The 16,660-nt window shown below is 42.2% G+C and overlaps 1 long non-coding RNA gene across 1 annotated transcript in view; it reads right to left on the reverse strand.

Moving 5' to 3' along the window:
- LOC146429507 (uncharacterized) overlaps positions 1-16,660 on the reverse strand; it is a 26,913-nt gene continuing 10,253 nt past the window's right edge. Inside the window, exons 2-4 of the long non-coding RNA XR_014855583.1 lie at positions 1,426-1,500; positions 1,223-1,316; positions 1-1,015 (exon numbers count right to left, since the gene is read on the reverse strand). This is a non-coding gene — a long non-coding RNA (uncharacterized LOC146429507). The remainder of the gene's footprint in view (positions 1,016-1,222; positions 1,317-1,425; positions 1,501-16,660) is intronic.

The raw sequence follows: 16,660 nt of genomic DNA on the forward strand, positions 1-16,660 counted from the left end.
CAGACCATGAACTATAAAGACCAGCCTAGGCACAAAACAAATCTCTACATTGATGATATCACTGCTCTTGAAGAAGTTCCCATTCTTTCACCTTGTTTAGGCACATCTACATCCCTTCAGCCTCAAGCAAATCAGAAGCAGGAATAGTAAAATATTTTCAAGGTCTTTCCAACTCACTCAACAGTAAGGATTGCTGGAAATTTCAAAACCATAGACTGCAAATCTTTCAGCTTATTTATCATAGCTGGTTCAGAGGAAAAATGATGACCAAAATCCCTTTCCTGTCACTCCACCCTCTCAGAACATTTAGAAATAGACAGGTTTTGTTAAACCAGCCACAGAAAATGGAAATTTTAAATAAGGAGGTTTCTAAACTTGCCCGACTGCCTTTAAAACAAAGCATTATTCTACTCCAGCTGTCATTTCCAGCATTTACATAATAATGGGAATTAGAACAGCACTAACTACCTGTCCAGTGCAACAACAAACGCTCTGTGAAGAGTCACACTGCTGATTCCAATCACTTCACTCCTACCCACAGCAGAATTTTAAGCAAATAACTTCATTTTAAATGGAGCTTCATGGCTTTGGCAACTCATTCCAAAAGAAAGCACAGACACAAAGCAATCACAAGATATTTTTTACCTTCATTCATATGTAAAGTTGGAGTGAGGAATACTCTAAAACCACACAACATCTGCATTTCCACAACGTGATCTTTTTTTTGCATTGATATTTTGACAAGCACAGTCCTTGACTATTACCATTTTTAATGACAAGAGCTGAGCTGGATCAGACTGCAGATGCTGATCTGCAGCAGCAATTAATGCTAAATATTTTGCCCTTCTGGAGGTTTATCATATTACCACAGGAAACCTCCTGACAAAGGAAGGGGAATAATGCAGGGCTGAACATCTGTGGGCAGTTCCAATGTACCTTCATTAGCAGCACAGCAAAACAGCTCAGCCCCAGTCCATTCCATCCTCTGGTGCCCATAAATCCTGTGTATTTAGAGCTAGGAAGGACAAAGAACAGGACTGGAAACTGCATTTTCCAGTACATCTAGAAGGAAAGGCAGTCACTGATATATTCAGTTTGTTTCTAAGAGGCCTTGTTGTGGAAAATTAAAACTCCAGCTCTGCAGGTCTCACCAGGCAGAGGCTTTTCCATTCTATTTTTGGCCTAATTCACTAATGAAATGAGGATTAAGCAATTACTGTACCTGGGTGTCCATCAGGCCTTGTAATAACAACTTCACTTGTTGTCTAGTCTTAATAAAGTCAGCACAGGGGAGCAGCCTTAAAGATATTAATTTCCTGCAAGTTTAATGGAATAATTGATAACTTCATCTCAGGTAAAACCTCTTCTCCCAGTGCAAAACCTTCAGGGTATTCAGCAGAATATGGGACAGTTTTATTTACTTACCAGCCTAGATTTTCCTGTCTGAATATAGTTGCTGTTAGGGAAGCTTTCAGCTTGTCACCACTTCATTGGTACTCTCTAAAGGCATAGAAATTCCAACCTTTTAACAGTGGTCTTTCCAGGTAAATATCTACCAAATATTAGCCTTAATAACCATTGGGAAGATTAGCCTTAAAAACCATTGTGTTTATGGGTTTAACTACTTTTTTTTTTTCATATTTTCTAAACCAGCCTTGAATTTTCAGGGGAAAAACTCCAATATTTAAATTTTTAGCAATTTTTTTTTAGAAAGGGTTCTCTTGGATAGCATTATAACAAGAAATTACTGATGAAACTGCTTTGGACTCTGTACCTGCATGGTTATTTTGAAATTATAAATATCCAAGGAACACAACCCTGTGTCACAATGTTTTCAAGCTAAAGGTTGTCCTGCATGCAGAAAAATCAAATCTTTGGAAAACATATAAACATTTTAGCCAGGGGAGAGTCAGAAATATACCTCCTCCACTTCCATCCTCTGGTGTTTGTTACATCACCTGTTATTACTCCAAATATTAATCAAAGCTGCAAACCCAACTTCAGGCAGCCACACAACTCAGCTCCATGTTGTCTCCTCACTACAAGTGCATAAAATAATTCCACCAAGAACTAGAGTATATTATTATTCAAAAGAGTATGGATATTGTTGATAAATGCTGCTGAGCAAGAAGCTGCTCAGCCTGATGTACCATGACCAAAAAAACCCCAAATATATTTAACATCAATGCCTTTTTGCAAATCAGGGCTCCAGAGCCACCTGAAAATGACACCTAAATTTGCTGTGACCATGCAGGGCTGCTGCACTCAGCCCAGACACATCCTCTCCCAACATTTCCCCCAAATCTGCCCCTCTCAGCCTCGCTATGCACAGCAGAGCTGACAGGAAATCTGAATTTGGCACCACAATCAAGCACTTGGCAGATTTGATCTGCTCAGGGACCCCAAACCAACCAACTCCATTTCCATGAGATCAGAGGTTTCTATGTGGAAGGGAGACATGGGCACCTTGCTAGCCTCAAAAACCAATAAAACATGAATTATTATAACACATTTTGCTTTAGAATGTTGTATCATGGTTTGGGGCTTCGCAAGGCGCAGCTCATGAATAGTAAACTGTGATTGATTTGTTTTCCCCACAAAACATCAAATGATCATCATGCTACCAGCTCAGCAAAGGCTGCTGTTAATGGGGTGAAGAACTACAGAGATTTCTCATCAAATCCATGCAGCATGGGAAATCTGCTGCATTGCAAATATGCTACTGATTATGCAATTAACAGAATCATCCTTCTTAAATCACTGTGCTTTCAGCAAATCTTCATCAGTTTGGGTGTTAAACCTTATTTTCACTCACATCCCCACCGAGGACATTGATCCCCCTTTGTTTTGTCACTGTCCCCAGCTGCAGATTTTATTTGCCATTCTGAAAAGCAGAGCAGCAGAGGATATCACCCAAAGGAGGTGACATTCCCACACACTGCCCAAGAGAGCCAAGACCCCAAGGCAGGGAGAAGGATGGCTAAACACCAGGTACTGCTGGGGAATATCCTCAGCAATGTCTGTCTGATCTAATCCAGCTGATTTGCTTAAGAAAATCCAGGAGCTCTGTGGCTCAGCAAAAGTCAAATCCAGGTATTGCAAATCCCCTGTCAGCTGCAGGCTCTCCTTCCTAGCCTTTAATACTGTGACAGTTATGAAAAGAAAGAAATATACATATATATGGTTATAGTTATGAAAGGAAGGAATGAAATCACAACAAAAACCCCTCACTGGAAATAGCAAGTTCTTTATAAATCTCTTTATATAGAAAACTTCATTCTTGAAGAGCCCTGAGTTGTCAGAAAACTCCAGTCTATGTGAGGTGACAGCTATCATCCAATCTGCAGGTGAAGCAGTGATTATCAATTCTTTTTTTCTCATTGGTGTGCAGAAAATACTTTGATATTTCCGAGTTACAGCTCTCCTGCAGAAGTCCTGCACAGCAGTTTTGAATGCTTAATGAAGCAAAATCATCTTTAAATAGGATCTCCTTTTTAATGCACCCCTCCAACCCCTTTTTCCAGTCCCAAAGAGTTTGGATTTCTACCAACCTCACTCACAATCAGCACCTTCCAAGTCAAGGGGTGTTTTGGTGATGTGTTAGTTCAGATTAGTTTGCCTTAGAAGAGCTAAAATATCATCAGAATATGGACCAGGAAATTGTGTAGAAATCAAACACATCATAAAGTCCAAAAATTTCATTTTCCATGAGTTCAGGGGTGGAAAACACTGAGTAATTTGACAAAATAAAGTTCTGCATACAAAGGGATTTAATGCTTTTACTTGGCAGCTCCAGTTCAGCCTCTCCCAGAGGAGGTTTTATTACCCTTTTGCCTGTGAAAAAGTTTTCTCAGTGCAAAAGTTTGACTGAAACTGCACAAGTTATAAAAATACACCCAAAGAAACACAATCCAAAGTATTCCCAGTTTTCCCAGCAATGAGGTTTGTCATGCCAATGCAAGTTTAACAGCCTGCAGTAGGAGAAAGGTATTGCTTTCAGGGCTGGCAGTGCCAGCAGAGGAATGCTAAAATCCTCAGCTCTCATCCTCTTTTACAAAGTCTTTCTGCATCCTCAGTAAATAAGGATAAGTCACACAAAGATTTGCTCAGCATCTGTTGATTGCTCTAAGTAGTCAGTGTTCAAAAAAAAAAAAAAAAAATCAGATTTTGTCTACAAAAATCTATTTAAGTGTCATTAATCTGGCAGTTGTTCTAACCTCCTCTGCTGGGATTTGAGAAAAAAAACAAAGAAATGTCATTAAAAAAAGGAAATACATCTTTATATGAACTCCCTCCCTCATTTTCAATGTGAAATGATATTAGAAAATACTCAGTTATCACCCACTGCCCCAGGATATAAACAGAGTTTTAATGGATTCATGCAAGAAATTTGTGGAAGTCTATCCCCTGTAAACAGCTCTTCTTCCTATTCTATCAAAGGCTATTTCAACATCAAGCAGCACCAGCCACCTCCCCTGGTGAATCCAATTTTGTATCTGCAATCACTGCTCCCAGATGGTGGATATTATCAGCCAAAAATCTGTTTTTAATACCAACTTGTTTGATCTGTACAGCCTCTTGCAAGGAGCAGATCCCTCGGGCACAAAATGCTTTTCACCAATATTTCTCAATTATCATAAAAAGGGGCTGCATAACCCTGTCTTGAAAAGGTTCCTCCCAAGTTGAATTTTTAAAAAGTAGGAAACAAAACCAAATGCTACATTAGGATCAGAATAATTGAATGCCTTCCCAATCTTTTTAGTTAAGGTGGGGTAAATATAATATCCATAAATACATGGACACCACCTAGAGCCACACAAACTTTTGCCTTTTACTTTTCCAGCTGTAAACATATTTTAACTACAGTCAGACAACTGTGACCCAGTTTACAGTTTCTTGTTCAGAGTCAGAGCTTTAAATTCAGCTACATCTTTAATGTCAATTTAAAAAATATGTATATATAACATGAGTTTTACACACCTCTGTCACCGGAGGTGTGGTAGGAATTTCTTACCTGCACTGCAAACTTTGAGTACTACAGATTGTCCTGAACTGCTGAACCTGCTCAGGAAGATACATGGAAAAAACACAAGCAAACAGAACTTTGTTAATACCTCTTGAATTTATGGGAGAAAATTAGTCTTCCTTTTAATTATTTTTAAAATGCATAATTCCATTAAGGTTTCCTTTCAATGTCACTAGTCTAAAATATATTGTTTCAAATGGAAAAAACAGAGGGCAGCTGGAATGTATTGACACCCAAATACAAATGAATTGAACTGTCAGCTCTCTTCTACCACAGATTGGAATCACAACTTTCAGAATGTGATCAGGATTCATTAAACAACTTTTGCACCAGCAAGAAAGAGAACATCACCAGTGTTATTTCATGTTCTCTGGTTTACTCAACACGTGGGGCCTTTTAAACACTTTTTTTCCCCTTTTCAATCTACCATTTAAAAGCAGATTGAGATTCAATCTCTTCCTGGAACATGTCTGAGCACGCTTGGAAGAATTCAGTGTAGAGAAGCAACAGAAGACCATGTTAGAGTTTTCAGCTAAGTCTTCTCTTGGGCTTACAGATAGATGGAAACAAACCTTTATCAGCACCACTGGTAAATATTGAATTCTGGAAGTCTGGATTTCTATTCAGCATATCTCCTGAGCCTGTTTTTCCCAGAAAGGGGATAGCTTTTCATGCTCCATCAATTCATGGCACATTTGCAGCTATCAGGAGAAGGAGGGCTCCACTCGCCACATTCTATTACACCTGCAGAAAATAATCTCTGTGTGTTTTGCAACAGCTCCGAAAAACTCTGAAGAAACTCAGAATTTAAAAACTGCTTGGTCTATATTAATCCTCCAGATTTATGATTCTGTATCAATGCAAGTCTTTCTCTGCTGGGTTCAGTGTGAGTGAATGAGGATTCACTCACACTGCAATGCTTTGAGTTTTATTTGTTTATAAACATATATTTTATATAGAAAACAAACAAAATCAGTCCCCAATTTCATATCAGCATGCTTTGAATTTTAATCAATCCCTCCAGGGCAATTGGAGGTTATAAATACAGAAGACAAGTTCTGTGCACTGATTTTCAGAGCTGTACTCTCATTTAAGCATCCTTTATTTTCTGCCCTTCAATTTGAGTATAAAAACCCTTCCTGGTCTCATGTCAAAGCAAACTCTTGATCAGAAACCAACAACCAGTAAAACATCACAAAAACATTTAACCTCCTATGAATCATCTCTATTAAAGTGTACCACATGTCAATACACAGTAATGTCTGGAGAAAAACAGACAGGATGATAAGAATTGAAAGAAATGAGGTTTAAAAGAGGAAAGAAATCACATCAGAAGCATTGTTCACAGAAGATCAGATGTGTCTGGGCTGTTGATACCAGCATGAAAGGATGGGGATGTGGGGAGGGCAGCAAGAAAGAAATTCTGAGTATCTTCTTAATACCAAGAATTGTCAGCTGAAAGCTTGTAAGTAGGATTATTTTTTTCTTTTTGAGAGAGTCGATTTGGAGTCAGGAATCATGAAAAGCATTGCCCCCAAGGCACACAACTCCACAGAGCAGCACGGGGAGGGTGAAGGGGCTGATCTCACAGAAGAAAAGTCTATTCAAGATGTTTTATACCTTCTCCATGGAGACAAACGTCAGTGGTTTTATCTGTGAGACCTGGGTGGTCACTCAGAGCTCTGCTGGGATGGGTTAGGACAGCACAACTTGTGGTTCACCATCCACATTCCTGCCCTGGTGACACAGGGGATTGCAGAGAGCTCAGCTCTGCCTGGGCAGCTCCCTCATGTCACAGCAAAAGTCACATTGCAGGCACAGCATGGAGGGATTGTGCATCAGTGCTTATAAATTTGGAGCAGAACAAAGGTGTGTGTTTTGAGATACAGAGAGCTGCATTATCAGTCACCTCCCCTGGCTCAAAGGGTCATCAATTCCCCCTCTTTGCCAAAACGTGCAGTTTAGGGACAAACAGGACCTTGTGCAGCTCCCATCCCACAGCCCTGCTGGCTCTGCCCCCAGGAGGGCAAGAAGAAAGCAAAAACTCACTTAATTGAGGGTTCCCAACAGCCATGGCATTAGGCAATCCTAATTTCAAATGGGGACATTATTCATCTTTCCAGGAGTTTACTAATTTATACAAATCCTTGAAATAATTTTGTGTTTCTATTCCAGACCTCTAATGGAAGTCCTTTCAGTGAAATGCAGCCAACTCATTTCCCAGTGTTATAAAAGCTCGTGAAACACTCAATTTTTATTATGTGATGATACCTTTTATAAAAGCTTAGCAAAACAGCAGCAACCACTAAAACAGCCCCTTAAAAGAGGCTCAGATCCATGCCTGGCTTGTAATTATTGCTGCATTCATCACAACAAATCTATTAAGCAAACAAATACAAACACAGAACATTGAGCTCTTACGAAGCTTTCCTTTATGGTTAGCCCAGCAGAATTGGACACATTAAAACTCACAAATTTGGAAGGAGAAATTCCTCTCATGAGTGAAGCCATGCAGACAATTCCCAGTTGGATATTTTTTGGTTTTCATATTGATGTTTGTTGTGCTCAGGGGACAGAGCAACGATGGGTAGAAGCTGAGATCACCACTACTAACAGTCCCTAACTGCTTTAAAAAATTGTCACAGCTCATGTGCATATATGTATATATGTGTAGAGATATAATAAATATATTAAATACATATATAAATTATAATAACATGGCTCTGGGCAATCCTTATTGGTTAGAAGGTGGAGGGAGGGAGAAATGCAAGGAGTAAATATGGAACTGTGCTCCTCAAGCTCTTCAGAAGCCTTTGCTGCAGAACTTGCTCTCCCAAAAATTCTCTCCCCAGCGTCACCCACAGCTCCCCCAGGAGAACAAACAGACCAGTGAGGAGAAAGACAGAGAACAGTGTCACTGCCTTTCCCAGAATTTGTGGTTATTCAGGGAAAATTACTCTCTACTCCCAATTAAAATCTTTCTACATTCAGATTTCACATACCAGTCACCCTTTCAATTTTTTTGAGCAAGTGGTCACAATAAGAAGCTGCCTTCATTCCATTGATAAAATGCCCCTCTATTGCACACAAGAAAATTATTTTCCCATCCACTTTTATCTCCAGGGCTGAGCAGCAACCTCAACAAGTAAAAGAGATGAGATCTCTGTGCTTGCAGGTTGTTGGATTTGTTTTTCCAACCCAAACGTGGTCTTTGGATTAGAGGAGAGAAATGGGATCAAGAACTGGAGAGTCATTTTCATGGCTCAGGGGATTTTCTGTGCACCACTGGTTAAATCTCTGAGTCACTTTGGGTCTCTCTTGCTTGTAAAATCAGGTTTCTAACAATTCCTAATCCTCCCTAACTTCAGAACCACGATGGGGACAAAGCCCTGATCAAGGCATTGAGATCCCCCCAGCAAGGCACTGCAAGGAAATACAAACTGTACAATTCTTTGCCCAATAGCAGCAGAATTCTCAGCAGTCCCTGTGTCACTGATGTCTATCAGGATGGGATCCCTCAGGTTTTGCAGCTCCAAAGCCACCTGGACAGCAGGACAGGATTCCTAGTGCTGGCTTGCCTGATCCCAGCAAGGAGGCAGGGAATTGTTGGTGCAGAAGGACAGAATTGTGCCCCAGGTCACCCTCACAGGATTTGAGTCCAATTCCCCACTGAAAACACAGCACAGGTGCAGCTCTTGCTGCTGCATGTTTGCTTGTTTTTTTGTGGTTTGTTGAATGCTTTCTTAAACATGTATTTGCTGGTTCTGAGTTTTGTCCAAATTCAAGAGCACTCAGGCCCCACAAATTTTCACTTATTTCACTTCACCTCATGACACAGTGCAGAGGACCAAAAGCTGCTGTAATTCAGCAGCATTTTCCAGCCTGCTGGCATCCCTTGCCCAGCCCTGATCCACCAGGTTCCTGAAGAAACAGACCCAGAGCCCTCCTGGAGCAGCTCCATTCTCCATCCCTCAGAGTTCCTGAGCTATTTTCCCTTCTCCCTGTTGCTGGGAGGAGAGGAAGAACTGATTCTGTTGGGAAAGTCCTTACGGAATTTAAGCCAACAAGGGAAGTGCCACTACTCTCTAACTTCTGAGATATGCAAAAGAAAACAATCCATGAGCTTCCTCCCAGCACACACCTCCCATTAGTAGAAAAGCTCAGTCTGACTGGTCAAACTGGTGGGATTTCAAACCCTTGCTCTACCATTTCTCCACCCCTGAGAGAAGCCAGACAATACTATCGAGAGAGAAAGGGGATATTTTCCATGAAATTATCAAAACTATCAAAAAACCCAGCTCTTCTCAGCTGGCAGCACAGAAAGAAAGGCTGCCTACGTTTTTGTGACAGTTTTTAAGAAGGAACTCACAGTTTAGCATCCCAAAATAACTTTAATCCCATGCACATTAAAAAAAATATCCCAATGCTATGACAACACAGGAGAGTTAGCAAGAGATAAGCAAATTTTGTTTAATACATTTTCACAAGAGAACACACTGCTACACCAAATCCAATCCAGCCAGCTCTGCATTTATAAACCATGAGCAAAGCCATGAAGATTAGATTACTTTCTCTTCCCCCTTTTATTTAAAGCTGAGATCCCCATGGTTCCAGGAGCTCTGATTTCAGTAAAAACAGTGAGCACTGCTAGACTGCCATGCCTGCAATCAGCTTCAGCGCCAAGGAACGTGCAGCCCTGCAGTGCCAGGCTGAGTTCAGTTCATTCAGTCAGGAATGCTCTGAATTTACATTTCAGCAAAGCCTGAGCAAAAAAAAGAAGCTCCAACACCCATTTATTTGTGCTCATTGTCACAGGGCAAGCTTGACAGTGGTTGAACAGTTGGTTTTGTGGTCTTAAGGAGATCAGTTTCTCACATGGAAAAACCAATGTCTTCTGTAAAAAATGTTCATTTTTCTTCAGCTTCCCTCTACACACAAATAAAAACCACTTTTCAAGAGTCTGGCCCAGACCACAGACCAAGGGGAGTCCACCTGGGAGCTCATCACCTAGAGTATAACATTTGGGAAGCAAACCAGATCTTCCAGATATTTAATCCCATTTTATTTCAGTGGAGATTTGTACCTTATTTAGCTTCTGACTAAAGCTCTGCTCCTGGCACCAAATACCACTTGAAAGCATATTTGTATTTCTGGAACTGAAGCCCAGCTGTATCCCACTGGCTCCAGTGAGCAAAATACACATGAAATTAAAGAAGCTGTGCTCAGCTGAGCCCCACAGGAGCCCAGGTTCTGTGATGGACAAGGAGAGAAGAAAGGAAGCTAACACAGAAAAACAGGTGCAGCATCCAATTTGGGCCAATTTTCCTACTTAAAAAAGCTTTTTAAGGGTCCTCGGGATAACTCTCATTGCTGTTGCAAACAAAGTCCTTGTGGTGAAGCAATGAGCTCCAACAGACCTCTCAGAGAAAATTTAATATTTATATTTTAAATGGACAAGCTGCAGAATAGGTAAAGTCCTTAACTGCACCTAAACAGCAGTTCTGGCAGAATACTGAGAAAACACTTAAAATGTTTTCAGGGCAGGGGGGAAAAAAATGTGACTGCTGATTTAAAATCCCTTTTATGGCTACATTTACTGCCATTCTTATTGTAATGTCTAGGCTTGCTCTGCTGCATGAGCCTCAGGCCTCTCTCCCCATCAACTTCAAACAGGGAATTTATTACAGAAATAAGTGTGGCTTTTGCCCAAAAAAAAAAGAAAAAAGAAGCACACTCAGAACAGTGCTAACTGCAAGCAGCCCTAAATACAGAATGCTCCCAGCACAGCCCATTAAAAGCCAACCCAACAGAGCTAATAAGCAACTCTCCCAGTTCCCAAAAACACCTAAGCTGATGGATTTGCATCACAAAGCTGCAGATCATTTTCAAATCATCAATGTCATTACACATGACCAAAAAAATCCTGACGTTCTGCTGTTTACAGAAGATCTCCCACCCTCTGTGTGCAGAACCCTAATTAATGGGAGGTGGGGTGGATTTCAAGTCCCCAGGATCAGAAAGGCAAACAGGAATAAGAGATGCAGCACACCAAGGGACACCTTCCTTTCAAGGCAGTGACAGCTGAAGCAGCCTGGCTTTGGTGCCTGGAAGGGTCAGAGATGAAATGGGCCCTGAGCAGCTGCAGAGGAGTCCCAGGGCAGGAGATGTTTTTAACCTCTGCTCCAAGCCTCCAGCAGAGTGAGGCAGGAGGTGAGAAAAATGAGGATGTAACGAGCCACGGTGCCTTGATGGCTTGAGATAGACTTGACACTGCCAGGACAGCCTGAAATCGTGCCAGCTCCATCAGGGAGCACAAACCACACTGCATCCAGTGCTGAAAAAGAACAGAATTGAGATGTGCTCTGGGCAGCAGCTATGGCAGAGATAAAGTGTTCTGCATTCAGCTTTGAATCCCAGCTTCTCGCTTCCCCTGCCTTGGTGACGGTTTGGATCCCACAAAATCAAGGGGATTTAATGAAATATCTTCTTCTTGTAATTCCTTTTAATCAAAGAAATGAAACAAAAGACTGGTTCTTTAAAACTAATCCGTTCACACCTGCTGTACTCCAACCAAGGGAAAGCTGATTCTTTCAAGGCTTTCATGTCTGCTTTGCCTTGACTCCTGTTCTCCAGGACTAAACCTGAGACTTTTAGAAAACAAAATGGAGATGCTGGAACTGTTACCATTCATATTTAAGTTTTGCAGAGTTTAGAGGATGTTTTTACTGGGATTAAAAAAAACAAAACCAACATATTTAGATCTAACACTTACTTGGTCAAAGTTTATTATATATTAGTAGTTTGCTATACATTTTTGGTTTATTGTTAGATTCAACTTTTCCACTGGGCCCAGAGGTGCTGCTTTGCCATCCAACCCTCTCATCTGACCTCTTGGGTTCTGATTTCTCCCTCTAATTCTCTCCATTAACCACCTGCCTTGCCACAGGGCCACCTCTGCCTCCCTACTCCACCCCAGGCTCCTCCTGGCCACTCTCCACTCCCACCTGAACCAGAACATCTTGGCTCCATCCATTTGGGTCCAGAAAAGGGAACAGCACTGCAAGTTCCTGGCTGCACAGAGGAAGAAAAAACCCACATGGGGAATAAAAATCCAGCAACCACAGCAATTGATTCTTTTTTCCAGCTATTCATTAAAACATGCATATATTTAGCCTACTAATATCACACAGGCTCCACACAGAACCAGAAAATGTCATTCTTTTTGATTTCAGTCTGGCATGAGCCTAAACTTGCACAAATTGATCAGCCCAGAAATAACAATGCCATGACAACAGCTAGAGGAAAGGATCTAGAAAGCCTCTTGTGTTGTTACACTGCAGCACAAGCTCAGGCCAGGAGAGATACCAGAGGAAGAAGCTGGACTGTCTCTTGCTGCTGTTTATTTGTAATTAATTGTTGTCCCAGCCTCAAAAGGGGATGAGGATGATCACAAACATGGTGCTGGAGAGCAGAGAGCACTCACTCCCTGCTCTGATTCTGAGGGAAGTGCAGCTGCCCAAAACACACCCAGTCCAGCCAATTGTCCTTTCTTGGTCACATCCTCACCAGCCCTGTGTCAGCTCCATCCAACATCAAACCACACACCCTGCTGGGTGATTTGGGGTTTAACAGCACCACAGGGAGCTCAGGCTATTTCTGAGGTTAAAAAGCCACCCAATAACCCAGTAATATTATAATAATGTCAGTGGATCAGGAGGGATCAACAAGTTGTGCTACCAAACACTCAGAGGTGTATCAGGACCCCAGAGATTCCTGTCAATAAAGTCAATCCTGACCCAAATCACTCTCTCATACCATTATCTTCTCCCAAGGCATCATAAAGGAAAGCACAACATGTTCTTCCTGTGCTTCTTTGTGCTTTCCCAAACTTCTTTTGCAACTATTTCTCCTGCAGATGACCCAGGGCAACCACTGAGTGTCAGACACACCACTCACCCCTATTTTGGGGACAGAGTGGCTGGAGAAGACACTTAGAGAAGACTGAACCCCATGTCTGGAGGAGCAACAACCCTGTGATCCTGAGCAGAGCCTTCCAAAGAACGGCACAGCAGGGCACTCTGCACACAGCTGAACTCTGGCAGCTGCAGGAAGAATTTCCAGCCAAACTCTCCCAAAATTCTGCCCATCCCGGATCAGTTTGCTGTTCTCCTGAGGACATCACCCTCTGCAGCCCATCCTCGAGTTCCCCTCAGTGCTGCAGCCCCATCGAGGGGTGTCTGACCCCTGCAGATGAGGAGAGGCAGAGCCAGGTGGAGAGAGAGGCGTTTGAATGCAGCGCTCACACTGTGTGGGCTCCCATCCCTGCAGGAGAGACTCACACTGACTGTTGTTTCCGAAATAGTTCCATCAAAATCAGCACACAGCGGCGCAGCCAACTCTGATAACACTTCCATATCCATTCACACAGCAAGAGAAATGGGGAGAATGGAGAGGAGCTATTTTGCAGGATGTGAAAATGGAGCCTGTAGCGGTGACGTACTGCAGAACTTATTTTCTCTGTAGAAATATTTCATGTCATGCCTCTGACCCGTGAAAGTAGTTTAACAGGGAACATTCCAAGCCGATTTTTACAGTTATTTTTTTGCCCTCAGGACTGAAATATAAAAGTAACCATACAATTTGTGCAGCTTCTGGTAAAAGAGATGAAATAAAAAGGCCGCTATTAAACAGCTTTATAGTAACTACAGTAGGCTGGAATCATCATACATATATTAATATAATACTGCTGCCTTCCACTTGCCTCAGCCCTAAAGTGATAAAGATAAACCAGAAAAAGTTATCCCAGCAATTGCCTGAGGCAGTGAGCAGGGTATTTACATAGTGCACTGGGCATTTGTGGGGTTTAGGGAAGAAATGCCATTTCAACAAGCACATGAACATTTCACATACACACTGCACAGCACTTCTCTCTACCTGCTGCACCATTTCTGTTTTATGGGAGTCTCTGCAGCCCAAGGAGCCTGGTGTTAATTTAGGAGCTGCAGCCTGCAGAGGGTGGATGTTTGCTCTGTGATTGCCATCTTGTGGCTGCAGAAACCTCTCCTGCTCTGGGTTTGCTGCTCCCAAACAAATCCATCTTGGGAGAGGCAACCTTTGGGCCATTGCTTGGGCTGGAAGGGATAATTTAGAGCTCTGGCTGACAACAAGAGAAGTTGTGGTGTCCTTGAGAGCAGCTCAGCCAAAGCCCCAGCCCTGTGCACCTAAATATTGGTGGGAAAGGTGAAGGTGAGAAGCTCCCAGGGGCTGCATGGCTTCAGCACTGCAGGAGCAGCTGATTCTGCTTCCCCAAGAGCATGGGAACTGCCTCGGGTTGTTAATGCTAATCTCCATCATTAATTACATCGTTAAATCATCATTTGGTGACTAATGAAATACAGCTGAGGTCATACAGCTAGTCACTGCAAGGAAAGAATTCAGCAATTCTGGCAAGAGCACCTTTTATCCTCATTTCATCCCACCTGGGAAAGTGAACAAATGTTGGTTTAGGTGGAATTTATCATCTGTTGATCAAACAAACACCAAATACTATTTTTGATGAGTATCTAGAGCACACTTTAAAAAACACATCCCTTCAAATATATACATTACAGAATATATTGGCTAGGATTCACACACTGCTACACAGCATCAGCACAAAAAAATAAATTATTAAAATTACCACCCACAGAGTGTCTTGCCACGAGCTTAGGGTATTTCATAGAGTGAGACACCACAAATCTGAAGGCAAATGAGACTTTTCTGCTGTGGTTATAAAATTTATCATGCAAAACATCATTTTATCCATGCCACCAACTGAGTATTTTGATCCTTGCTCTCAGACTCATTGTGTAGTTTAGCACATCTCCAGCATGAAATATGAATACATTGTAATTCCAACAACCACAAAACCCAGAGGCAGGAGCTTGGAAGGATTCCCAGCAAGAGCTGGGAGGGAGAGAAATCGCCCAAACCCTTAAATGCTCATTAAAGGGACAAATGTAATTCAGTCTTAAGTTTCCCTAACAGGTTCCAACAGAAAAGGAGCCTTAAGGCTTCCTAAGGAAAAGTTGAAAGGTTAAATAAACAAATAAAAAAACCCACACAAACCCAACAGCAACTTCTCCCTTAGAAGTTTCCCTCTAAATTGGGCGCCATTCTAGATCCCAAAGCCTGCTGATCCCTTTGGTGTGTTCTGGTATTTTCTGACAGCATCCACCATACCCACCCACGAGGGATTTTTATTCTAAGAATTCCTATTTTAACAGGTGCTGGTAGGTGCTCTATGGAAAGAATAACTTTAAAAAATCATCTTAAGGAGTCACTCTATGACCATGGCAAATGCAGATAACAGATCCCTGTTTTCTTTCTTCCTTGGCTCTCCTGAGATCTGCTCTACCCCAGCTCTTGTGTCCTCTGGAACTTTCAACTACTCCAGTTCTTGCAATAAATCACAAAACCCACCCATCTCACCCCTTCTGTGCCCAGAACAAAATCCTACAAGATTATTTTCCCTGTTTCATCCCTATTCTGGGATGAATAGCCTCCAGACAACTTCTTTTACCTCCCCTTTCCAAAGAGCTGACTGGAGAAACAAACATCTGCTCATGGTACCAAACCCTTTCAGCCAGGGAATGGCATTTGCAATCTCCCAGCACAGATCAATTCAGATCAATCCCTCAGAACAAAAACAACTTAATTATTCCACCCAAGGCTCACACACAAAGAACAGACTTCTTGGTTTAATTATTTGGGGGGAGACCAGTTATTTGTTTGAAAAAGAAAAAAAAAAAACCCCAAAACCCACTGCATCAGGTGGAGCTTTCTCCTGAGATCAGCACCAACCCAAGAGGATGGTGGTGCTTCAGGCACTCCTTTTCCTGCTCCACAGCCTGAAGGGAGCAAAACCTGCAGCTAAACCTGTTGCAAATTAAAAATAAGGAGAATTATAGAGAAAACGACACATGTAGACAAGCAAACACCACTTTTCTCCTCCCCTGAGGAGCTGCCTCTCCCCAGCCTCCCATCCCTGAGCCATCCTGCTCCCCCTGGGCTGAGCAGAGAACACAAACACCTCAGGCTCCCTCCTCCTCTCCTCTGTGCCCCTCTGGAGAACAACAATCAATACCAAGTTCACACAGGAGCAGCACAAAGCTCCAGCCTGGCAGTTTTTTCCCATCCTTTTCTAAAGCTCCTCTGCAGGCAGTGAGAGCATCCAGCTTGGGTTGCAATCCCAGCTGCTCTGTGTTCATCTTCCTTGTGACACTCAGAGCTCTGACACCCAGCCAAGCCCACCCAATTAGTGCAGCTCCCTCCTGCAGCACAAATACTCCAGAATGCTCAGATCACACTCAATTTGCTTGCAGGGAAAAAAAAAAAAAAAAGAAAATTAAAAAAACAGGAAAAAAAAAAGAAGAGGCAGAAGAACATCAGGTGTGGATTTGCCTCATTGAGAAAAGGGAACTTTGGCTGTAAGAAAAATAAAGCTTTACATTAAATTATAGAGAAGTGAAGCAAAGCTGTAGCAAGAGAGGCAATGGCAACAGATGTAATGGAGAAAGCCACTCCCAGTTCCACACCACATCTGCCTGCAGCTGTGCCTCAGAAATCCAGGGGCAAAGCAGCACAGGGCAGAGG

The sequence above is a fragment of the Lichenostomus cassidix genome, chromosome 18, assembly GCF_008360975.1.
Source record: "Lichenostomus cassidix isolate B80296 chromosome 18, HeHo_3.0, whole genome shotgun sequence".
Lineage (NCBI taxonomy): Eukaryota > Metazoa > Chordata > Aves > Passeriformes > Meliphagidae > Lichenostomus > Lichenostomus cassidix.